The sequence below is a fragment of the Saccoglossus kowalevskii genome, chromosome 18, assembly GCF_978046115.1.
Source record: "Saccoglossus kowalevskii chromosome 18, keSacKowa6.1, whole genome shotgun sequence".
NCBI classification, from domain to species: Eukaryota; Metazoa; Hemichordata; class Enteropneusta; family Harrimaniidae; genus Saccoglossus; species Saccoglossus kowalevskii.
The window spans coordinates 12,672,217-12,698,816 of NC_140658.1; the positions used below are offsets into that span (position 1 = coordinate 12,672,217).

At 37.7% G+C, this 26,600-nt stretch overlaps 1 long non-coding RNA gene across 1 annotated transcript; it reads right to left on the reverse strand.

Annotated features, from left to right (window-relative positions):
- Positions 1-309: 309 nt before the first annotated feature.
- Positions 310-13,290, reverse strand: LOC146731572 (uncharacterized). Its single transcript, XR_014926991.1, has 3 exons — positions 13,218-13,290; positions 4,648-4,733; positions 310-564 (listed from the first exon to the last, which is right to left on the reverse strand). It is a non-coding gene; the product is annotated as an uncharacterized LOC146731572 (long non-coding RNA).
- Between the last annotated feature and the right edge of the window lie 13,310 nt (positions 13,291-26,600).

Below are 26,600 nucleotides of genomic sequence, written 5' to 3' on the forward strand. Positions count from 1 at the left end.
GACTGAGTGAAGCTATTTTTACATTGCATGCACTGAAACACCTTTTCCATGGACTGCACACATTTAGGTTCTCTGTTGATTTTGTCAAAAGCTGTACTGGTATATGGCCTTTTGCAGTCTGTATTTACTTCCATTATGTGGTTATATAAGTATAGCTGAGCGTACGGGTTAGAATGCTGTATGCAGGTAATCTTATTGGATGTGGTAAATTTGAAATATACTAGATTGTAATAAATCAACAAAACTCAGCAAGCAATCACATTACACATTTCCCCCCAATGAACTAATATACAATTCTAATATCGCACATTTTAGTTGTGTTGTTGTTTTCATTAATAATTCAAAGCATACCATGTGACATTGCAAGCATAATTCTCTATGTGTATATGTTGGTAAGTTTCATATATATTTTCAGTGACTTGAGTATACAAATGTTTAGGAATTCGTCTCACTTCTCTGGAAATCTTGAAAATCTTGGGAAATGAAATGTACTACATTGTGTTCCAGGGCTTCATTGTGTGAAGTGTTCTTCATCTATAAATTGGCAGCAAGTTCAGTTTTCACCTACAAAATAACAGAATGAAACAATACAACAAAATATATTTGGAGTGCAACATCATGAAATGATGGATATCTAACTGCAGTATACCATGTATTTATGTGCTTCTACAAAGCCTAGCCTAAACCTATCAAAATATTATTAACTGGTATTGTAGATTGTTATCTGACAAGAATGATTCCAGCATAATAAGCGGGTCTAGCTCGAATGCTAGTTTTATATGTGTCTCTACAGAACCTAGGATAAAACATACATGTAAATACACTGTAAGTGGAATGTATCTAAATAAAAATATGGTGTGATAACAATGCAGCCTATCTATCTGTAATATAAGATTTATATGTGTCTCTACAGAGTTTATCAACATAGCTACATGTAAATACTATTTAGAGATAACGTATCAATGTAAAAGTATTATGTGATCACAAAGCACCATATCTAGCTAATTTTCTGTGTGTCTCAGAGTCTATGAAAATAGCTACATTTGGTACAATAAAAAATTATAATAAAAGAAAGGTGTGATATCAGAGCAGCCTACATAGCTAGAATGCTAGTTATTTACGTTTCTGTTTGGAGACTGGAATATTACCTACATATCTTCACAGAACTATGGATAATACAATGTAGATGCAATGTATTAAAGTAAACGTATGGTATGATGTGATATCAGATCAGCTTATCTGGCTAAAATGCTCGTTGCATATTTGTCTTATTAGAGCCTGGATTATTACCTACATGTAGATACAATGTATTAAAGATCGACATGGTTTATAAACAGGCGCGGGTGGAGTTTATTATTCAAGTAAAGTCGCCTCACTCACATTAATATCTGTGTATAAAAGCTCCACAAAAAATATTATATTTCTGTTTTTCAAACGTGAGTGGCGCCATGAATGTTCAGGTTAGTTATAAATAAAAAAAGAATAGTAATGAATTTTGCCGGAAAAATGGTTTTCAAAAGCGTCGAGTTTCCAATTTGCCGGCACTGTAAGCCCCACCCACATCGTTTTCAAAATGCCTACTTTGAATATGAGGTGTATTAAACGCTACCGGTGCATTGCTGATACATACAATGGAATGAATTACAGGAAAGAAATCAGAGTTTGTCAAAACCAGACAGAATATATAGTGTCTGTCTGAAAACACAGACGGTGGTTGAAGTCAACTTGTCTACGATAAACGGCATTCTTAAGCCGTAATAACAATTTTGCCTGTAGTTATGATATACTAGTATATGCACTCGATGTACATTTTTATTTATTCAACAATCTTCGCTCACTGCGCTCATCAGTAAAACTCCACACGATGGTGTGTGGTCGATCGACAATCTCGTTCCATTCACGGTTATTAGTAATTATGTTCAATGTAGAATCGCTTGGAATAAAATTCTATGCGCATGTCATGAAAAACAATCAACAATTTGTTGACGCTTTCCACATAACTTATACAGTAAAAGTATGGTGTGATGTGATATCAGAGCAGCCTATCTAGCTCGAATGCTAGTTATCTAAGTGTCTTTGTAGAACAAAGAACAATATCTAATTGTGGATGTAATTTATTAAAATAAAGATAAAGTATGGTGTGATATCAGAGCAGCCTAACTAGCCAAAATGCTAGTTATCTATGTGTCTTTGTAAAACCAAAAATATTACATGTATATACAATGTACTAAAGTAAACGTATTATATAATTTGATGGGCTTAGCTTGCTAGAATGCTCGTTATATGTTTGACTTTTTTGAGCCTGGATTATTACCTACATGTAGATGCATTGCATTAAAGTGAAAGTATGTTATTAAATCAGAGCAGCCTATCTAGCTAGTATGCCCCTTATACATGCGTCCCTTTAGGGCCTGGAATCTTACCCACATGTAGATGCACATGTATTAAAGTAAAAGTATGGTGTGATGTAATAGGTTATCTAGCTAGTATGCCCCTTATACATGGAATGGCCTGGAATGTTACATACATGTAGATACAGTGTATTACAGTAATAGTATGCTGTGATACCATAGCAGACTATATAGCTAGAATTAGACACTGGCTGGAGTCTAAGGTGGGTAATTTATCATAGTGAATTTATGCAGAGGGTTTTCAACCCATCTATTCACATAGTTCATACCCACCATAGACTCATGTCAGTCAACATTATCTGTGATTCAGCCAGCAACAGAGAGAGAAATCTAGGTCAGGGGAAGCCCCATGAGCTCATAGATTTTCTTCCACAGTAGGGACCTTGTCAGTTAGAATGACCATTTTGAGTCAGACGCAGAAAGATGGTGGGTTTCCATGCAAAAAAGGGTGTCCCAGCCCGGCACAATATTCCCTGCTTACGACTACCACTTAGATAAGACCAGTGACGGTGTCTTAACTTGACAGTGTCGTACCCATAACAAAGCAACTGCAGAAATGGTGACAGAGTTGCCCGACAATGCTAGACCTAAACTCAGATGCTTGAGTGACTTGCTTTCCGAAAAAAAAGAGGCTGAAACAGTTCTGCATGAGGGCATAGGCCGAAAATGAGACCTGGACATGTCCAAGAAGTGCTGACGGGAGAAACTTCTCTGCACAAATCTGTAGCAGAGACTACTCTTTCCCCTATGCGCAGTGATCCCTGTGTTCATCTGGGCTTGCTCAGTAACCAAAGTCTCACCCACTAGAACGGGTCCCACCGTAAAAGGACCTTCCTCAATTGTTTGGGTGTCTCTTTGGTAATAAATGCCCGCCCTCGGTATATGCTAGAGTGGGAGGGCACCTGATGCAAGAGCCAATGATTCAGTGATCGCACAAAGCCCATGTGCTCGTACTCTGTGTGTCTGTAGACCCTGTGTCGAGGATGCCAGATGGTCACAGACCTTGCACACTGACGCAGTGATTCACCTGGAAATGAAGTCGGGTAGACTGATCTGTCCTACTTACCCTGGTCATAACACATGAACATGTGCTTGCTGCCATGCCTCGATTCCCTAGTACGATTCTCGTAGTAACTCAACGCTCGAACTGGGCATAGAGGCAATTCTCTATGATGGGTGACAATGCTGGCATATAGCCAATAGTAATAAATCATGCACACTGCCGCAGTGATCCACCAGGAAATGGAAGTCGGGGAGAATGGTTTGTCCTGCTTACCCTAGTCATAACACATAAACATGTGCTTGCTGCCATGCCTCGATTCCTTAGTACGATTCTCGTAGTAACTCAACACCCAAACTGGGCATAGAAGCAATTCTCGATGGTGGGTAACAAGGCCAATGATCGCTGCATAGGACAAGCCCAACTCGTCAAACAAATGGATGAAAACGTCAGCTACATGGTCAACAGAGATGGCATGGATCAACCTCCCTTCCACTACACCAACGTATGCCCGCCATTTTAGGACGTAGGCTGCATTGGTGGAATCCCTATTTGCCTTGGCCAGGTCGTTTGTAGCTCGCTCAGATAAACCTGAATTCTTTTGCACACACAAAAATAAGAAAAACAAATTAGCCTACCAGCCACTACGTCTACTGTTACCAACGGTTCACAGCTTCTTCAGAAATCTCAGTCGAAAAACTGGAGACTGAATCACACTGTTTTTGCTAGGATGCTCACTTGATGCAGAGAAAAACAGAAGTGAAGTCATAAGGCAAGATTATGTCCCCTGCCTTGCCTCGGTGACGTGGTTCATGATGTGGAAGAAAAATATATGAAGTCATAGGGCTTTCCCTGACATAGATTTTTGTCTTCGTCCTTGGTTGAATGGCAGAATAATGCCTACAGTGGTAATTGAACGTAGTGCATGCTTGTTTTATCTGTGTCTTTACAGAAGCATGGATAATATACAATGTAGATGCAATGTACCAAAGTAAAAGTATGGTGTGATATCAGAGCAGCCTATTTAGGTAGAATACAAGTTTCATGTGCAGAACCAATATGTAGACACAATGTATTGAGATATCTTTCTATAGAACGCTAGTTTTCTATGTATCCACAAAACCTGGCATGATAGCTACATGTGGATAAAATGTTGGTAGAATGTATGAAAGTAGAATAAGACATAACAATATACATATATACATATTTAAAATTATCGAAATGAACTACACTTACCTGAAGTGGATTCTGCATGTGAAACCTTTAGTCTGTACACTACACTACACTACACTATACAATCTGATTCTATCCAATATATATATCTAAGTTAAAATAGTATAAAAGATTATGTAGTTATTAAAGTACTTAAAGTATAAATGATAAAAAATACCAGTGTTTGGTTGTGTCAAGAGTGGCGAACAATTTGCCTCATATTTAGCAAGCAATTTGCTTAATTTATTCTTCAGTACGAGTAGCACTTTTATTTTCAACACCAGAATTAGTATTATTTCAAACGTTTTTTTTCAAATCAGATGTTGGTCGTGATTTCTACGTGATTTCTGAAGTACCATAAGCATGTTGTACATTTCGACATAAATTTGCTATTTTTCATTTTTTTTAAATATTTTCTTTGGCATCGAGATGATTAGCCAGTCACGTACCAGACTAATTACACATACATGTTGAACTAATTGAACTTAGCTGCTTTCTGACTTATAGAACAATAATCAATTGAAATTATTAACAATAGATCTGAAATGGTTTGGAGCGTGGCATTGACCACCAAGCATGACAATGCTACCAGCTGTTTGTGACCTTGGGAAAACACTGATTACACACAAAAGATTAACAATAAAGCAAACAAAATCATTGAGACTACAAAGAGTTCAGAGATTTGAATGATGAATACAAGTCATTGGTATAACCCAGTCTCCAACAGCTCTTCTACATAAAATAAAATAACATAAAATCATAACTTTGAAATCATCATTACATCATTTTGGTGTGAATTATGTAAATTTGAGCCCTTCTGTCACTAAGCCTTTGTTTTAATGCTCCGCTGTTAGCGTTGAACACGTGCCGGTAATTTACATACCATACATCTAATGCAAAACAACGTAGTTAGGAAGTATCCATCTAAGTCGGAGATTGTTAATTATTTTCCTACTCAAATTAATTGTGCTTGCTAAACAATTAAACCGTACTCTTGAACTAATTAGTGAGCAAATATATAGCTGATTAAAATGTGTTTCTGGTTACCAATAAGCATCCTTTATTGTGTTAAGTCTTCCATGGGCAACGACGTGATGGTAGATCCATTGATAGTTAATTACTTTTCAAATTTATCATTTCCTTCAAGAAGTCTCGGTTTTAGTATTTTTTGTTGTCATATTTATTTTCTTTATACTTTTGAACGCAAGTTGTTAAATTGAGAAAAAAAATAATTATGGTGTAAATACCTCGTTCGATTAATTTCCACAACTGCAAGTACATAAGATAAAGAAATAAATCCTTAGAATGAATATTTGATGTTGAAAAAATGTTAACTTCTGAATTCAAACCCTTAATGAATTCCACATAGGGTATAAATACCACTATACCGCAGAGGGTATTCCTCTCTCTCCTGAATTGATTTTGCAAATATAGGGCACACCATTTCGACACTTTAATATCGAGCAAAACTAACTTTGTTTCTGTTTATTACTTGTCAAAATCAGGTAATTTTCAGTTTAATTACCATGTTTACTTAATATGCTGTTTTCTTACTTATTTTTTTAGTTCTGCATGGCAGCGTATCATGCGGTTTTTCTTTTCTAATATTCTTTATTTACATTTTATGGTTTGATGTTTTTCAGTTTATTTGATTTTAAAGCTAATTTTGTTTTATTTGTGTACCATTCCACAGGGTTGTTCTTTGACTAGTGTTCATTTTGCTGACTACTTCAATGTTCTGATTAGTTGAATGGGAAAGCTATAACGATTGCTTTGGTATTTGCATCTGTTTATCCAGTGTAATTCACACCCTTGGCGTTTGTATTTTGTTTTTTTATTTCCCATTTTGCTACGTTGTAATATGCTACCACTTCCCTGTTTTATTGTAATATTTGAGTGTTGATGATGTCTTCTTTGTCTGTCTCGCCATGACCTAGTTTTAAAATCACGGCCAGGTTGCAACAAAGTGCATGACCTTTGACTTTGAATTTGACAACTGACCCACAAGACCACGATGGATTGACTGGTTGTGTTTGCATTTGATGAGACTATACAGTGTGCATATATATAGAAATATAACACGTTTCTATTTTTGAATTACAATTGTCCAAAAAATTGCCCATTTTGTGTTTTTACTTGTGTAAACTATATGCATCCCATAACCCGTTAGTGTACATCCTGCCAATTGGGTGTTTTCCATTTGCGTTGTTCATACCTGACCCGACCCTAACCCTAATGCCAAGACACGTTCCTGTTAATAATTGTTCAATAATGATACTCTTTTGTGCACTGTCTGCGAGTAAGTTGCATTGAAGTCAACTGATTAAACAAGTTGTGTTTAAGTAATTTCCACTATTAACAAGTGGTTAAATTGTGACAATAATTGTGTGGAAAAATATTTGAGACTTATTTTGGTGTAGACAAGTTGCGCGTAATTAATTTCCACCAGTACAATTTGTTAAGTTGAGGAAATAAATGTATGGACTAATATTTGAGTCTTATTTTGGTGTAAAGAACTCACGTTTGATTAATTCCCACAATTACAAGTTGTTAAAGTGAGAGAATAAATGTGTGAACAAATTATTTTGGTGTAGACAACTCTCATTTAATACTTTTACACCATTTAATAATTTTACACCATAACAAGTTGTTAAATTGTGAAAATAAATGTGTGGACAAAAAATCGAGACTTATTTTGGTGTAGGCAACTCTCGTTTAATAATTTTACACCAGTACAACTTGTTAAATTGAGGAAATAATTTGTATGGACTAATATTTGAGTCTTATTTTGGTGTAAAGAACTCATGTTTGATTAATTCCCACAATTACAAGTTGTTAAATTGAGAGAATAAATGTCTCAACAAATATTTAATACTTATTTTGGTGTAAACAACTCACGTTTGATTAACTCCCACAATTACAAGTTGTTAAATTGAGAGAATAAATGTCTCAACAAATATTTAATATTTATTTTGGTGTAAACAACTCATGTTTGATTAATTCCCACAACAACAAGTTGTCAAATTGAGAGAATAAATGTCTCAACAAATATTTAATATTTATTTTGGTGTAAACAACTCATGTTTGATTAATTCCAACAATTACAAGTTGTTAAATTGAGAGAATAAATGTCTCAGCAAATATTTAATACTTATTTTGGTGTAAACAACTCATGTTTGATTAATTCCCACAACAACAAGTTGTTAAATTGAGAGAATAAATGTCTCAACAAATATTTAATATTAATTTTGGTGTAAACAACTCATGTTTGATTAATTCCCACAATTACAAGTTGTTAAATTGAGAGAATAAATGTGTGGAAAAAAATTTGTGACTTATCTTGCTGTAGACAAGTTGCGTTTAATTAACTTTCCACCATTAACAAATGGTTAAATTGTGATAATAAATATGTGGACAAATATTTTAGACTTATTTTGGTGTAGACAAGTCACGTTTAATTAACTTTCACCATTAAAAGGTGTTAAATTGTGAAAATAAATGTGTGGACAATAAATTGAGACTTATTTTGGTGTAGACAACTCTCGTTCAATAATTTTACACCATTACAAGTTGTTAAATTGAGAGAATAAATGTATGGACTAATATTTGAGTCTTATTTTGGTGTAAACAACACACGTTTGATTAACTGCCACAATTACAAGTTGTTAAATTGAGAGAATAAATGTGTGAACAAATTATTTTGGTGTAGACAACTCTCATTTAATAATTTTAAATGACCATACGACCATTTTGCAACGAAGTACGTGACCCTTCATCGTTCTGTTCAACTTTTAAGCTATGATTTATTACCGTTATTATCATATTGTCATGTGATTTGTTTTACCTTATGTGTAACATCTTAAAGTGCCTGTGCAATGCCCACTCTCACGTTAACTATTTTAGATCCGTGTCTTACTGAAGTGGGCAGTTATTGATTTTTTTTGTCAAAATGGTTACTCATATCCAAGTAAATTTAAGATATATCTCGTGCTGTAGCCACGCCCACCTATCCTGAAACGGTCGACTGTTTCCGGATTTCCGACTCTCGCCGAAAGTGCGCCACCAAATGCCAACATATGAGAGGAAGCCATACTATTGAGTTGTACTTATATAACACTGCGTGATTCAACATACATTTAAACGATATACATTTTTCGGTCGGCATTTCTTTTTTTTGCCAATTTTTTTTTTTTTGAGATAGAGAGTTTTTAGAAGTTGTTTTCAGAACAAACGTTTGTGATGGTTAAACATTGTGTTGTGGGCGGTTGCAGTAATACGTATAGTCATAGTGTAAGTATTCACACTTTTCCAAACGATCCGAAGGTGCGACGTCAGTAGACGAAAGCCGTGAAAACAACGAAAAAAGGTTGGGGTGGACCTTCTCCTTACAGCGTCATATGTAGTGTCCACTTCACCTCAGATTCTTTTTTCGAAAAACTGTCTTCGGCCGTGAAAAAAACAACTAGGTTTTAAAGAGAAGCGCCGACAACTTAAACCTGGCGCAATACCAACAATTTTGAAGGAAATAGATTCCGAACCAGCCCATGATCACCGAGGCGGATTTCAGAAGAGAGAGAGACGTCGGGTAAGTGTTTCAAATCATTTGACTTTTTTTGTCATCCTGATTATCGCTTTATAGAGACAATTAAGTTTGCGTTATGTAAAGGTATCAATAATTTTTGATAGTAACACGAAAACGACGCGTCGGACAAACAGGAAATTACGCAGTCCTCACACACTGCTAATTGTTTTCATTTTCGCAGGCTAAAAGTTTCTGAATTGTTTGGTGATTGGTGCTGAATGTCGAATTCACACCTCTGTTACTTTCCTTCTAGCTTGATCTGCGAAATAATTTATCGGGGTACTGGACATCTCGACCCCAAAAAATCCCGACCCGTTTTTCATACCTACAGCCAAAACTCTGATGTCAGCTTGGACTTTCAGTTATGAGACATGACAAAACAAACGCTGCCAGTGATAGATTTCGCGAATAAAAAACAAAATTAACGCAATCAAAGGCGCCGACCACACGCGTTGGAAATACTAGTAGATAGTACACGATGTTTCGAATCAAAAGATGTCGATCAACGTTGAACTAGATAGAGGTTCGCGTCGCCACATTGAGACAGGGTCGCGTCGATGCGGTGGGACGATATGTTCAATTTGGGTCGAAATGTCTTGGGTCGAGATGTCTAGAAATCATTTATGGAATAAGAATCCGGGCTTTGGCTGTCAATGCGTTATCACCAAGTAAATAAGTATGACAATCACGCTAACTCGAGTCCACTCTGAATTTGTCTGTATGTGTGTTGCTCTCAATTATTTTTGTTATCCAATTAAACGCCACCAGTCACGCACTTGTCCTCGTCGTGACCCGACGTGTTCACCCATTTCAACTGAATCTATTTCCACGCGGCGGTCATTTATTTAGTAACTGTGATTTGTCGTTTTTTTTAGTTATTTCCCTATTTTATTGATCACTATAGTTTAACGTCTAGAATGTCAAAATATGTTTTCTTTTTATTTTAATTTTGATGCTTCTACTGGAAATGTACTTCAATAGAGCATGTATGATATGATTCTTTATGGTTTTCTATCTACTATTGTTGAATCAAAATGCTCTCATTATAATTTACAGATTACGTAGAAGAGCTCTTCAATACACTAGACTTGTATGTTGGAGGAGATTGTGTATTACATACACTTGATGATGCACCCCTGCCACTCAACAGCCAGTATGCCCACCCTGACAAAGTCTCGGCAGTTCATCGCCACACTACAAGATTCACATAACAGTGTAAATACATTTCCAGATGCTGCAACAATTATGCTAATAAAAAACAGGCTACGTTACACAGTTCACAAATTTTATTTAGACTTGTGATGAACAAAGAAATATGACAATGTAAACAATGGATTGTCTGTACATGTATGTGAGGAAAATAATGTGAATAAAATATAATTTGTACATGGATTACTATTACTATAGTATATGGTTTTAATTGAGTGACACTGTGTGACAATGAAAAAAAGGAAACACATCTTCAGATTTTGGAATCTATGAAAAACCAAGATTTGGTAATTTAAGTCCTAAATAATTCTCTGACATAAATATTGATAAATCTGTTACTGCTCACTCTGGTAGTACTGTAGTCTTTTTCAAGGAACTTCAAGTATCCCCTCGTTAACCTGTGGAGGTTTAGAAAATAAATAAGGTCACAATCTTTATTTGGCATTTGTTTATACGTAATTCATTCGTTTTATGATGCATCTTTTTTTACTATAATAAACTATTATTATGTTATATATGTGTTTGAATTATGGATGAAAAAAATATTGAACACATTTACAATTAGTACATAAGTATAAGCAATTGCCACCCAATCCTCTCAAACGATTATTCAAAAAATAATTTTTTTTTCCTTCATTTTCTTTTCATAATAATATGTCAATTTTATTTCACCAAACATTTTTCAAATTTACGTTTAAAATTTTGAAACTTGCGGATGTAATGCACACCCGCGCTTCGTGTGAAGGGAAGCCAGGTCAAAACATTGGGCATTTTACGTGTGTAGAGCAGCCCACAGAGTAGCTGTGGAATCATAGCCCTATGTTGCCGACCGCATTATTTACGTGACTGACTCTGGCCGGCCCATAGGGCTATGGGGCCTTGTGCGACTGAATACCGGTTAAAATCCACATGCCAAATTTGGTCGTCGCGAAAATCACATTTTAAGACCTTCGAAAGTACTCACTATGTTTATTTACTTCCAAACAATGACCAGAACCTATTTGCGCTGTGAAATGATGACGGTGGTCATAACAAATTGACTTTATTTACCGTACACCGAGTCGCAGAAAAATAACAAGACGAAAGACGCCATTTTGGACCACAGAGTTACGCGAGACCTATAGCAAATTACGCGAGACCTATAATTTTGTACCACGTGACCGAAATCAGTAGATAAATTGCGTTTACGCAACTAGTTTCTATTATTAAACAAAAATCATACAATTATAAATACTGTATGTGATTGCTTTGTTGGAACAATTAGAATAACGGGAAGAGTGAGTTTTATTCTTCCACCACTGTATCACATGACCGCCAAACGAGATTACATTTATTCTGCGCTAAGGAGTGTGGGATGTCAATGGCTGTCGTTTTCTCGTAATTTGCTTGGTTTCCGCGGTAATTGTAAAATATCCCAAATTATTGCTTATTTATAAACACAAATTGCAAACAAAAGTTTGTATGTTATTCATCCAGCTATCAATTCACAATAAAGGTATGTCACACCATCGTAATCGAAAGCAAAAGCGATTTAATTTACGTATGCCAGATTTCTGTTTTTAAACGGTGATAGATCCCGTAGCTCTATGTTCGACGTACAACAACAAAATTAAAAAAAAGACGTCCAAATGAAATTGTTAAGGCAAAATTCGATTGTAGGTCGCATCAAAGAGCTACGGAACCGCAGCTACCCACAGAGACGTCGGCCGATCCTAACAAGCATATCAGAAATTGTTGATGGTGGAAAAAAATAAGAGTTTCATTTGTGCAAAAAAAAAATCGAACGTGATAAAGTAAAACGCCGATGACATTCGGGCCACACGAGACACTCACGCCTTCGACCATGAACGAAAATCCAATATGGATGCCAATGCACGTTTGAACGAAGCAGGCAATATTTCTGAGGAAATTCGCGATCTAAGTTTATCGAGCATAATAAAGAGTTCACACATACTTCTTTGAAGTTATCGATAAGATATTTTATAAAGAGTAGTAAGCTCAACTAGAACAAAAAAAACTAGAACTTCTTACCGACTCGAAAGTTGTCCAGTGCCGAGGTTCAGCGATAGTTTACAAACGTGCGCTGAGGACGGTGACATCACTGCGACCAGCCACACCAGAACGGACATATCTCGCAGCTAACTCAACCCCATGCAACAAATTTGATATCCAAGTGTTCATTATGGTCCGTTCTTCCTCGACGAAAAAGTACATAAGTGACAATTTAGTCAAAGACGAGAAAACTGCACAAGAAATTTGCCTTATTTACATGTATCGGCAATGCGAGCTGCCCAGCAACTTCCCTTTCTGACGTCACAAGGGGAATTTCTGTATGGAAATGAATAGCTAATGAGGAGCCTCGTTTTAAAATACAAAAAATAAAGTTGCTGTAGACTGAGTTTAAAACACATTTTTTCACTTAAAAAAAATAATTTATGCTTAGAAACATACAAATTAATAATATTTATGTATCAATTGATAATTTTAGACGTGAAAATAGCAGCCATTTCACAGGCACTTTAAGTATTGTAATTGTATTGTTATTGTAATTTGTATATACAAATTCGTATATACCGAGGAAACGCCCCCGATTCTGTGAGACTATTACCATCAGTTATTCCTCACCAGTGCAAAGCTAGAAACGGAATGGTCGCATGTGTTGAGATTACACGCCGCTGAGACAACAAACGCGTTCTGTTCATACATACAGTGTTCACAGGTATTAATTATAATTTCACGAGGTCCATAACTCAAACATGAATATCTAACGAGTATACTCTAATCGTAGATATAGATCACTTACTTCGCTCGGAATATTCCTCAGTCCTGACATAAGCTCGCCCTGTAAAATCTGTTTCATGCACTCAATCGCGCAATGGCGGAAACCCCGTTAACCTCAAATTAATGCCCTCTACGGTGACAACATTTATTAACAGTGGTATTGCCTCTAGATGGCGCTCTTGTTAAATGATTTTGTATCACAGGTCATCACAGGTTGATTCTGCATAGTAGTCACACTTTAGACAGGTATTGTTATTGTATTGTATTGTGATTTTTGATTTACGGGTATGTACAACGAAATTACATTAACGGATGTAACTGATAACTTTTCCAATGAAATCCTTAGCACCCCGTTGGCAGGCCAGTCACACTGGTTCTCACCACAAAAGGTTACGACCCCCCCCCCCTGCCAAATGCTAAGAACAACTGAAACTATACATATTTACATGACAAATTTTCCACCTATGCGGATCTGTTTGTGCAGGAGTTTCACGACCGTGTGCCTTTACTGACGTCAACCAAACTTGTTATATGGGAAGTTGGCACCCAAGGCTCACAGGTGCTACACCTTCCCCAAGGGTGACCTGGAGGTAGTTGTGGCAAAGGGTAACCTCATTCTCCCACGTACATAGACTCCACAATCGGATGTAGTTTAAAATGTATTTGTATTGTATTGTACTGAAAGAAAACCTTACCTTCAGTACCTCTTGTATATCTGAAAATCATGGTGATTCACACAGGGACCTGACGATCTACTGTACAAGGCCTTACCCTTGCTCAAAATAATGGAAATCATATAATAAATACAGTTTGGTAAATGAAGCAATCATACATCATTAAATTGAAGTACCAACGACCCGAAACCCCGAAAATCACTAATACTTTTTTCCGATCAATCAGCCTGCACTATATATATGACAAGGGAGGAAACAAAATATGCACACTTTTTTTATAAGATAGATACTAGGCTATTCAAACAGTTATCCGATTCACGCGTTTATGACAAGTTCTGTTTTTTGTGATACCAGATACCATAGCGGGAAATATGTGTGCGCAGACTGTATATACTTTCACTAATTCTTATCGACATTTTATGAATAAAATATATTCATATATGACCCACTAAAAGTATTTACGCACCGCACTACACAAAGTGGCTAACTACGATATCGTATAATAAAATAGCGAGTTAGAATAACAAAATTATAAACTATGGCGGCATTTTGAAACGATATATTATGACTTTGAAATTATTATTTTTTGGAATAAAATTTTCGCAAGTTTCTCCCCATGAATATTGTAATGGAAACCTGTGCTTTATTACATTATTAAACTACGATATTTGTTAACCTAGGTAGACCTTTCGGGTCGCCAGGTAGTGGTGGAATATTCCACTCCATATATGTATTAGATGTACGCCTATTACAGATATTAGCCTATCGGGTTGAGTATATAATATCACATGACTATTTTTGATTGACATGTACACACTCTGTAATTCTGTTCGAGCAGCATGGCGTTGATGTGATGGTTCATGGAGAATATAACTACTCTGTTTTCATCCACAATACGTGTGTGAATTGTTTTATTTAGATAACATCGTGAAGTGGTTGGACCGAGGCGGTACCAGGATCCCCCTGAGAAGAAAGTGCGTGCTGTGTGTCCGCCAAAACACCGTGCGACACGGTATCGCGGTAGAAAGTGTCGTCGTTTATCGCCCCTAAATTACTCGGCCGGGTAACGTTCTTTTTGTAGTGGAGCCCCGAATAAATTCCATTACATTTGGTGGGCAGCGGTGGCATGACTGTTGAGTTGTCAAGTTTTCCGATTCTCAGCCCAAAGCAGATTTTGTGCTTGGGTATTTAATTTGGCCGCTTGTAAGTACCACGTTACCATTTCAGTACATGTTGGTCGGCCATATTTGTGTTGACTCATCAGATTGCCAGTGGATACGAACGTTGTAATTTGGCGATTGAACGTCGGTGATTTTTGCACACTCGATGTGGTTTCCGACAGAGAGAAAAACGAATTGTCTTCTTTTTTTCAATGTTCTGGGTATTTGAACTACAGGGTCTGCTATCACGTTGTTTATTAGCTAGGGAAATTCTATCGAGTCGGTACGGTCACGCGTCACACCTCCTTCTTGTCTAAAAATACAATACTACTTTTTCTTCATTCCTTCTTTCATAACCGTGAGGTGATTGGTCCGATCGATGTAGTATGGAGGGTTCTGATAGCGAGATTGTATTTAATGTTGACTCTGGGTTTTCTGCATCGTCACAGAAACAAGTGAACAGTACCCCTTTGGCGGGAAGCGATAAAGTACAAGAAAGTGATAAAATGAAAAGAACGCCTTGAAAAGGAAAATAATGAATTAAGGAAGGCGTGGCAATCTTTCTATTTGTCTGAGTCCGTATTGAAGGTAGCAGACAGAGAAAATCAACCTGTAGAGACAAGGCAGGAAAAGCATAGTGACGTGTTATTTTCACCACAAACCCCGATCATGCATAATGCTGTTTTTAAACGTGAATTTGACAAGTCTGTGAACTTTTCCCCAGAATCGACTTGTAATAAAGTGAAGGAAAATACTAGTGATGTTTCTGTGCATGCGACTAACGTTGGTGTCCCGATGTACCCTGAACAGAAACCGCCTGTTGCTATGGGAACTAAATCCAGTCATCCTATGGTTAACAGTCCCAGTCAAACGGAGCATGTTACGAGTACCTGGGTTGACAATAAATTTAGGCACACTTCATATCGTTATAAGCTGACCCCTGAACGATATCCAGGAAATGTATCGTGGGATATATATCGAATCCATTTCAAGATTTACTGTGATATGCACAAACTTGAAGAAATGGAACGCAAAGAGTATTTGTTGGCATTGTTGACTGGCCCTGCACTGCAATTGTTGAACTCTCTGGATATTGAAAGTCTGACATATTCCCAACTTTGCCAAAAACTTGCTGATCGGTTTGGTTCCATAGGTAGAAGGGATATCTGTAGGTTGCGACTAAAACAGTGTGTGAGAAAAGATGGTGATTCTTTACAAGGTTTGGCACAAGAAATCAGAGAACTATTTTCTGTTGGTTATCCCGATACCAAGGGTGACATGTTTGAGCAGTTATGTATCGATGCCTACTTCAATGCAATAGATATTCCAGAAGTTCGTAGAAAAGTTAATGAAACTGCACGTAAACCAGGGTGTATGTTTGATGAAGTAGTGCGTGAGAGCATATTGGAGAATTATTTGACACTAACTGGTCCCAGAAAACGACCTGTTGTACGAGTTGTTGGTGATAGAGAGGACTCCGCTGACAAAATAAATAAGTTGACTGGTGTTGTGAAACAGTTGCTGCAGAGTGTTGATAAAATACAGGGTGAAATTACTACTCTGAAAAATTCAACTTCGACTCGAGATCAAGGTCAGGGGAAAGGTCAAAGATATTCCAAGGGTAAAGTCAAAAACTTGGAGTGTTGGAATTGTCACCAACCTGGACACAAACGCTATGAATGTCCTGCATTAGAAGTAAAAGAGCGAAGTTTAAACACCAGCGGACTGGGTGTACGGGTCAACCCCCAGTCCAAATAGGTAATAAGAGTAATGTCTGGTTGGCCCAAGGTGTTAACAATGAAGCTACAAAGAATGATTTAAAACATGGTGGAACTACTTGGTTTGGTAAAACTAAACTATTCACTGAAGTAACAATTCAGGGTGTCAAAGGTCATATACAAGTTCACACAGGTGCCACAGATACCTTTCTTGCAGAACATTGGTTCCTCAAAATTCCAGAAAAAGATAGACCTCAGCTGAAGGCCATTCACGAGTCAGTTATTCTTTTTGGGGACAGTAAACAGGAAATTCTTGGAATGTGCCATTTAGACATTGCTTTAAATGGAAAGCATGTATTGGTACCAGTGTATATAGTAGAGTTGGAACCTTGGGACATTGGTGTCTTGGGTCTTTCTTCTATTGGGCCATTGAATTGTAAAATTGATGCTTTTAATGGAGTGTTGGAGATGGATGGACAAATTATTACATGTTCTGATAAACTTGATAATAATGTTGAATTTAAACCTTATGTCTCGAGGATGAGTGTCACCAAAGACACATATATCTCTGCATTGAGCGAATCTTTGGTGATTGGTAGAAAGGTTAAACCACCAAGGATTGGTGAGGTTGGGTACTACTTGAAACCATGTTATAAAACTAATGGTGGGAAAGCTACAGATAGAGTCACTGCTTGTATGAAATGTGACACAGAGTGCACTGCACTGTTGGGTCCTACGGTTTCAACTAAATCTTTCGAAAATGGGATTGGTGTGTGTAACGCTATTGTGAATCCCTGGAGTACCAGAATACCTGTCCGTGTGCTCAATGTGAATGAGATTGATCAGTTCTTAAAGGCAGGTACAGTTATAGCACTTTTGCGAGTTGGGACAGGAGAAGTTGAACAGTTTGATCTGCCTGAGGGCAATGTTAATAATAGTGGTGATTGTGAAGAGATAAACACTACTAGTTGTGAACCCTCTGTTATTAATATTTCGGAATCTTATGAGTCAATAGTTCCTAGTCATCTTCTTGAGTTGTTTAATAAGGGTAGCACAGAACTGAACCTTCAGCAGAAACATGAGTTTGCTGAATTGTTGAGAAAATCCGGTGACCTATTCAGTTGTGATGATAGAGACCTTGGTAGGACAGATTTAATAAAACATAAAATCATAGTACAGGGAAATCCTGTGAGACAGGTGCCTTATCGTACACCTAGATGGAAGCAAGAGGAGATATACAGGCAAACAAGCGATTTGTTGAAAAGAGGTTTAATAGAGGACTCTGTCAGTCCATGGTCTTCTCCTGTGGTGTTGGTAAAAAAAGAGATGGATCTCAACGACTGTGCGTTGACTACAGAAGATTGAATGCTGTAACAGTCAGAGACAGTTTTCCCCTCCCACGAATTGATGACATTCTAGAGTCTCTTCATGGTTCACAGTGGTTTTCCACGCTGGATTTGCAATCAGGTTATTGGCAAGTGGAGGTGGAACCGAAGTCCAAGCCTTACACTGCATTTTGTACTAAAACAGGATTGTATCAGTGGAATGTTTGTCCTTTTGGTCTTGCTAATGCTCCAAGCACATTTGAACGAATAATGGAACGTTGCTTCAGTGGTCTGTCATGGAAGATACTACTCTTATATCTAGATGACATAATAGTCTTTGCTAGGACCTTTGGTGATGCATTGCTTCGACTGGAGACGGTTTTTACTCGATTAAGGCAAACAGGGTTGAAGCTCAAGCCTAACAAATGCATTCTGTTTGGTAAGGTTGTAGAATTTTTTGGTCACAGGATTTCAGCAAAGGGGGTTGAAACCGATTCTAGTAAAGTAGAGGTTCTGCAAAATTGGCCCACTCTCAATCTGTATCCGAGGTACGTGCATTCATAGGTTTAGCGTCTTATTATCGGTGTTTTGTTGGAGGCTTTGCAGAGTTGTCTCGCCCATTACATGACCTGACAAAAAAGAATGTTGTTTATAACTGGAACGAAAGATGCCAGAGTGCATTTGCTAGTCTAAAGAAAGCTTTGACTACAGCCCCAAGTCTAGGTTTTCCTTCTCAACATGGTACTTTTGTCCTGGACACTGATGCCAGCAATACTGGCATAGGTGCTGTCCTCTCTCAAGTCCAGGACAACAAAGAGAAATTCCAATTGGTTATGCTGGTCGTGTCCTGTCTGCTGCTGAACGTCGGTACTGTGTAACTAGGAGGGAGTTGTTAGCTGTAGTTAACTATGTAAAGTACTACCGTCATTATTTGTCTGGGAGGCATTTCATATTGCGTACAGACCATGCATCTCTAATTCGGTTGATGCGTTTCCGTAATCCTGAAGGACAACTAGCCCGTTGGCAAGAAATGTTACAACAATTTGATTTTAAAATCGTTCATTGACCAGGTCTGAAACATTTTAATGCAGATGCCCTCAGTCGCCTGCCATCATATCAGTGCAAACAATATGGACAGATTCACCCCAGTAGCTATATTTCTGAATGTCAGCAAAGTTAGAGGAAACAAATGTGAGAACTTTTGCGTTAGATTCTAAAGCTCCACAGTATGTACCTGTAGCAGGTACAGAGCATAACAAAGATGTAGAAGTTGGTGATGCTGTTCAATCTCTATCTGTGAGGATGGGGACTGCAGGGAAGCCTTTGGTGGCCAAGAGCATGGATTCCCCTTCTGATAGTACTAAAGACCTTGATATTGGTCAGAAAAGCGAGCAGCATGATGTTGGGATACTGGTAGCAAAACCACTATGGACCAACATGGAACTTCGTGTAAAACAACTTCAGGTGGATGGTATGAAAATTTTGATTTCTGCTGTGGAAACCGGTGCAGAGAGACCTGCTTGGAAGGACATTTCATTGTTCTCACATGAGGTTAAGATGTGCTGGGCTGTGTATGATCATCTGCGAGTAAATAATGGAGTTTTGTATCGCCTGTTTGAAACACCTGATGGTCTCAGGTTGAGGTGGCAATTGTTCCTTCCATTTGATTGTCGAGAACGTGTACTGCAAGAATTACATACTGCTAAATCTGGTGGTCACTTAGGAATGGAAAAATCCCTTTCTAGACTGAAAATGAGATATTTCTGGTATGGCATGGCTTCAGATGTGCGGGCATGTATGTGGTCTTGCAATGTTTGTGCTCAATGTCAATCTGCACGAAAACCAAGAAAGGCACCACTACAAACATACTTTGTAGGAAATCCAATGGAGCGAGTGGCAATTGACACATTGGGGCCTTTTACTGAAAGTTCTGAGGGAAACAAAAAGGTCTTGGTCTTTGCTGACTAATTTACTAAGTGACTAGAATGTATACCCTTGAAAGATGAGAAAGCAACAACAGTTGTCAAAGCATTGGTTAGTGTTGTCTTCAGTCGTTTTGGTATGCCAGGTGAAATTCATTCAGACAGAGGACGAGATTTTATCTCATCTACCTTCCGGGAAGTGTGTTCATTGTTGGAAATTTCCAAAACTTACACCACTCCACGACACCCTCAAAGTGATGGAATAGTAGAAAGGCATATGAAGGTCGTAGTGGGAGTAATTAAGTCTTATCTAGACCCATTGGCCCACCAGCGTGATTGGGATCAGTTCTTGACATATGTGCCCATGGCCTATCGCTCATCCGTACATGCATCTACAGTGGAAAGCCCAAACTTTTTGATGTTGGGACGAGAAGTAACATTACCGGTAGATTTAATGTTTGAAGTCGACAACAATGAGTGTGACAGTGGTAAATCTGACTATGTTTTGGATCTAAAGGCCAAAATGCAGAGTGCACATGCATTGGCACGAGAATGATTAGGTGCAAGTGCTCGTCATCAAAAGAGACATTATGACCGTTACCTCGATAAGAAAGAGTATCTAGTCGGAGAGTTTGTGTGGCTAAAGGAAGAACGGAGGAGGAAAGGTCTCAGCCCCAAACTACAAATGAACTTTGAAGGTCCATATATGGTTGTCAGTAGAATATCTGATGTGGTTTACCGCATCCAGCGTAGTCTCCGCAGCAAGTTTAAAGTAGTTCATTATTAGAAACTGAAAAGATACCAAGGAAAACCAATCCCCCCTTGGCTAGACAGTGTACCATTAGCAGTCTTGGAACAGAGAATACAAGATGGTCACCCAGAAGAACTCCAAACTACGAAGGTGACGGACCAGATTTCTGCTGACCAATCATTAAGTCCTGTCATGTTGCCGGATGCACCAGTGGAATATTGTTCAACAACTTTATTGAAGCCCAATGTGAACACAGACGCTACCTGTGATCACCAACTGGATGTGACTGGTAGCACAGAGCAAGAAGCTGTTGAAACTCTACCTTTAGACCCACCTGGAGGGCCAGAAGAGTCAGCGAACACTGAAACTGAGACCATGACTGTGCCTTGTGAAGATAATAATTGTGAGAAGAACAACCAGAGTGACAGACAGTCTAAGTACCCAAGACGAGATCGGAAACCAACACATTCTGTAATTCTGTTCGAGCAGCATGGCGTTGATGTGATGGTTCATGGAGAATATAACTACTCTGTTTTCATCCACAATCCGTGTGTGAATTGTTTTATTTAGATAACATCGTGAAGTGGTTGGACCGAGGCGGTACCAGGATCCCCCTGAGAAGAAAGTGCGTGCTGTGTGTCCGCCAAAACACCGTGCGACACGGTATCGCGGTAGAAAGTGTCGTCGTTTATCGCCCCTAAATTACTCGGCCGGGTAACGTTCTTTTTGTAGTGGAGCCCCGAATAAATTCCATTACAATATTGTTTTATTTTCAGTTTGTTAGTAAGTCTGGCATTTAGGTCAGACAATACTAATTTATAAATTAAAAAAAAAATGCGCGACAAACTCTCAAAAGTGTGTTATTTGAAATGAGTTGTAAGATGTTATCTGTTGCACCATGTTTTCTGCCGGTAATGCTGAGAGAAACGTGGGATATTTGGCAACTTTTATGGTGGCCTATATATATACAAATTTGTTCGCTACATGAAAATTCGTCCACTACTTGAACACCGCTGTGCTACTTGAAAACAAATCTGTCGGCTACTTGGGAATTGCTCCGCTACATGTAAATCGATTGGCTACTTGTGAATTGCTCCGCTACATATAAATCGATTGGCTACTTGGGAATTGCTCCGCTACATGTAAATCGATTGGCTACTTGGGAATTGCTCCGCTACATGTAAATCATTGGCTACTTGGGAATTGCTCCGCTACATGTAAATCATTGGCTACTTGGGAATTGCTCCGCTACATGTAAATCGAATGGCTACTTGGGAATTGCTCTGCTACATTTAAATCGATTGGCTACTTGGGAATTGCTCCGCTACATGTAAATCGATTGGCTACTTGGGAATTGCTCAGCTACATGTAAATCGATTGACTACTTGGCAATTGCTCTGCTACATTTAAATCGATTGGCTACTTGGGAATTGCTCTGCTACATTTAAATCGATTGGCTACTTGGGAATTGCTCCGCTACATGTAAATCGATTGACTACTTGGGAATTGCTGCACTACATGTAAATCGATTGACTACTTGGCAATTGCTCTGCTACATTTAAATCGAATGGCTACTTGGGAATTGCTCTGCTACATTTAAATCGATTGGCTACTTGGGAATTGCTCCGCTACATGTAAATCGATTGGCTACTTGGGAATTGCTCCGCTACATGTAAATCGATTGGCTACTTGGCAATTGCTCCACTACATGTAAATCGATTGGCTACTTGGGAATTGCTCAGCTACATGTAAATCGATTGGCTACTTGGGAATTGTTCCGCTACATGTAAATCGATTGGCTACTTGGGAATTGCTCCGCTACATGTAAATCGATTGGCTACATGAAAATCAGCGGCTACATGAAAATCGGTTGGCCACTTGAAAATCATGGTAACACATAATCATTCAATTTATAATTACATATAACACAAAGGGGAAACCGCATTGTAACCAAAACATGTCTTCCTAAGGTTATTTGTAGGACCCCGAGTGTGGATGGGCTTTGTGTGTCGTGCCAAAAGCGCACACATTGCAATTATTTTAGATAACTTAGTGTTTTTCTGTGTAATTAGATTTAGTGGTTCAATCGCCTTTGCGATGATAATCGAAAAACAAAATCATGATCATTAGTGTGACCTACATACAACTTACAGTTGCGAATAATGTGGAATGTGAACAACGTGTAGACACTCTTTTTACAGATGAACTAAAACCAAACTTAGTAGTATTAAAGTGTTTCATGTTTGCTTAATATTCGGATGCCATGAAACTCATTTTTTCTTATGTAACCGTGATACACGGTACAGTCGAATTTGGCAACGAGTTGTACTTCTTAGCAGTATGTACTGTGAAATTTGTAATTGTATAGGGTTAAAATGACCTGCTGACTTGTAACCTGTTTATCTTCAAAGCCTAGAGTCTGTATGCATTAAATTAATTAAACACATGCAAGTAGGATTCAAGCTGGCAGGTTGCTTGAATTCATTATATTTAACAAGCATATAGGAGCTTTGCTTCACCAGTCTATTCACCGTAAATTCATCCAAATTCAAACTCGTCCCACGAGTTGATTCGTCCCGATTCGCATTCGTCCCATTTTGTGGTCAACATTACGATCTTGGACAAAGTGATGTCGATTCATGTTTGTGTGCTATGAATTTTTGGCAGCAGATGACTGCATTCATTCCGTGGTTTACGCTTTCTAGAATCACTGTACTTGGAGATGAATACTCGCGTATAACTAGCATTTCAATTACTTTGAGCATTACACCATTCGCTATTTCTCACTTACATTATATTGTCAAAGGGATGTTTAAATGTTCTTGCTTAGTATCTGTATATTCACGCATCGGCTATCAATCATGGTATTTGCTATAAATAGTTGTTACTTTCGCAGGTTACTCGAACAATTCAGCATCATCATCAATATTAAGATGTAACCTTTTGCTGTAGCTTTCATATTTTATTTTCATATTTGAATATATCCGAGAACTGTGATGTGATTTGTATTTACCTTAAGTAGTTTATGCGACACTATAGGTACGACCATGAGGGCGCTGTTCATGGGATGACGTCATTACGATGACGTCATATTGGGATAGGATGACGTCATCCCATCCAAATATGACGTCAAATCACGGGATGACGTCATCCTATCCCAATATGACGTCATCGTAATGACGTCATCCCATGAACAGCGCCATCATGGTCGTACCTATAGTGTCGCCAGGATGACGTCACAATGGGAATATGTGAATAAATTATGACCTATAGTATCGCCGGATGACGTCACAATGGGAATATGTGAATAAATTATGAGGGCGCTGTTTATGACGTCATATTTGGATGGGGCGGTGACGTCATATTGGGGTGAAGACGTCAAAAAATGTGACGTCATCTTATGAGGGCGCTGTTCATGACGTCATATTTGGATGGGACGGTGACGTCATATTGGGGGTGATGACGTCGTAAAATGTGGCGTCATCATCATGAATTTTTCAGAACGAACGACAGAGGGCGCTCACACACAAATAAATACACGTCATTTTAGAAACTAACGTTTATTACACAAAAGAAGTATATTAGCATTAAAAACATGACATTTTAAAATAGTTAAAATACATAGGGTATGCATTTTTGACAAAAAACTAGTAAGATCAGTTACATTACATATATTTTTTGTTTATTTGTTTTGTGTTTTGTTTTTGAAGTAATTAATCATAAATTGAAATGGTATACATTTTCAAACGCTGTTAAGTATTCACACTGATTAATATAAGAATGATATTATTAGATGACAAAAAACTAGTAAGATCAGTTACATTGAATATATATTTTGGTTTTTTGTTTTGTTGTTTTGAAGTAATTAATCGTAAATTGAAATAGAATACATCTTTTCAAACACTGTTAAGTATTCACACTGAGTAATATAAGTATGATATTATTAGAAGTAATATAAGAATGAGTTTGAAATACATACAGTATACATTTTCAAACACAGTAAAGTATTCACACTGAGTAAATAAAAATGGTTATACATGACATTTAAACAAATAGTGCAAAACTAGGTTGAAATAAATGGAATAGGGTTAGGGTCAACAGAAAACTCCCAAGTTTCTACATTTCACTAAAAAATTGACATTTTTTTAAAAAAAAAAGAAAGTTGAAATACATTTTCAAAACGCAGTAAAGTATTCACACTGAGTAAATAAAAATGGTTATACATGACATTTAAAAATAATAGCAAAACTAGGTTGAAATAAATGGAATAGGGTTAGGGTCAACAGAAAACTCCCAAGTTTCTACATTTCACTAAAAAATTGACATTTTTTTTTTAAAAAGAAAGTTGAAATACATTTTCAAAACGCAGTAAAGTATTCACACTGAGTAAATAAAAATGGTTATACATGACATTTAAAAATAATTGCAAAACTAGGTTGAAATAAAATGGAATAGGGTTAGGGGTCAACAGAAAACTCCTCAAGTTTCCTACATTTCACTGTACTATAGAGAATAACTGCTAAAGTATGAATGACATGTTTTATTCTATATATGCTGCTGTTTGATGTCAAAGAGTTGGGAATCCATTTCGCGTGTTGATAACATGATTTTACAAGACGGTGTGCATAATTCAGGGCTCGATTTATAAAGTTGGAATAACACACGATTATACTGTCTAGAATATTTTCCGACCAGTTCTGGGTGAATGCGTTGAAAGGCATCGTAACAAGTGGCAATTTTACGGATATCAATATCGCGCAAAGCTTTGACGATGTATTGGTGAATTTGGCTAACCTGGCTGTCTTTATCACAGAATCCATAAGATAAACAAGCGTGTCGTGTTTGTGAAGGATGGTCTATTTGACAACCTAGACAATTGGAGCGAATGATGTGTCTGACTTGTGAACAGATAAATTCAGCTACAATTTTTTTTTAAAATCAGTTTATCCAATAGTTTTCTGTTTCCTGTGAAAAAAATCTCTATCAACAGTTTCAAACGTATAGTGATAGGTATATTTGATGGTTAAAATCACCCGAGACAGCATTAAATTTCGACTAGCTTGCCATCTGACCTTGTCATTAACCTTTATCAGTAGATGTCATGGCAACCACTGTCAAAACTGACTGCCCTCGTCATTTAACCCCTATCAGTAGATGCCATGGCAGCCACCGTTAGGCTGAAAATATAAATCATGACAGTATAGTGGGAAATCTGATTGCAATGTTACTAACGAATTGACTGACTACTTGTGTTTTTCATTCTGAACGTATCGATATAACAGCAATGGATGTGAGGTGTTCACGACAGCTTACAGAAATCATTGATTAATGTGTTATTTGTTTGTAAAAAACAAACAAAAAAAACGTACCTGATAACACTGTTGATTTGGGGTAAAATTTCAATGAAATTGTTGTACTGTTCCATTGTTAATGCTACCCCACGTTTCGTAGGGTACCCATTGTAATATTCCCGAATATGTACATAACGTTTCCCACGGAATGAGTTAATCGTTACGTAAAGGCATTTGCTCGAACAAATCAGCCGGGTAAAGATGTTCTCACCTCGTGGGGCAATGGTGGAGGATTTAGCAGCCATTGCACTGACGTCAGGTGCTACCTTTTTAGAACATTCACCAGTTGATGAACGCATTGACTCAGATGTAGTAGTAGCTAGCGAATTAACGGTCGAACGCAATGAGCCGTCACAAGTCAAATTAATAGCCCTGCGTTTCTTAGGACGACTCGTCATGTTGCCCTGTTCATAGATTGGAGATGAAGTCACGTCTTTCTTAGGACGACTCGTCATGTTGCCCTGTTCATAGATTGGAGATGAAGTCACAACGTCTTGTGCTAAA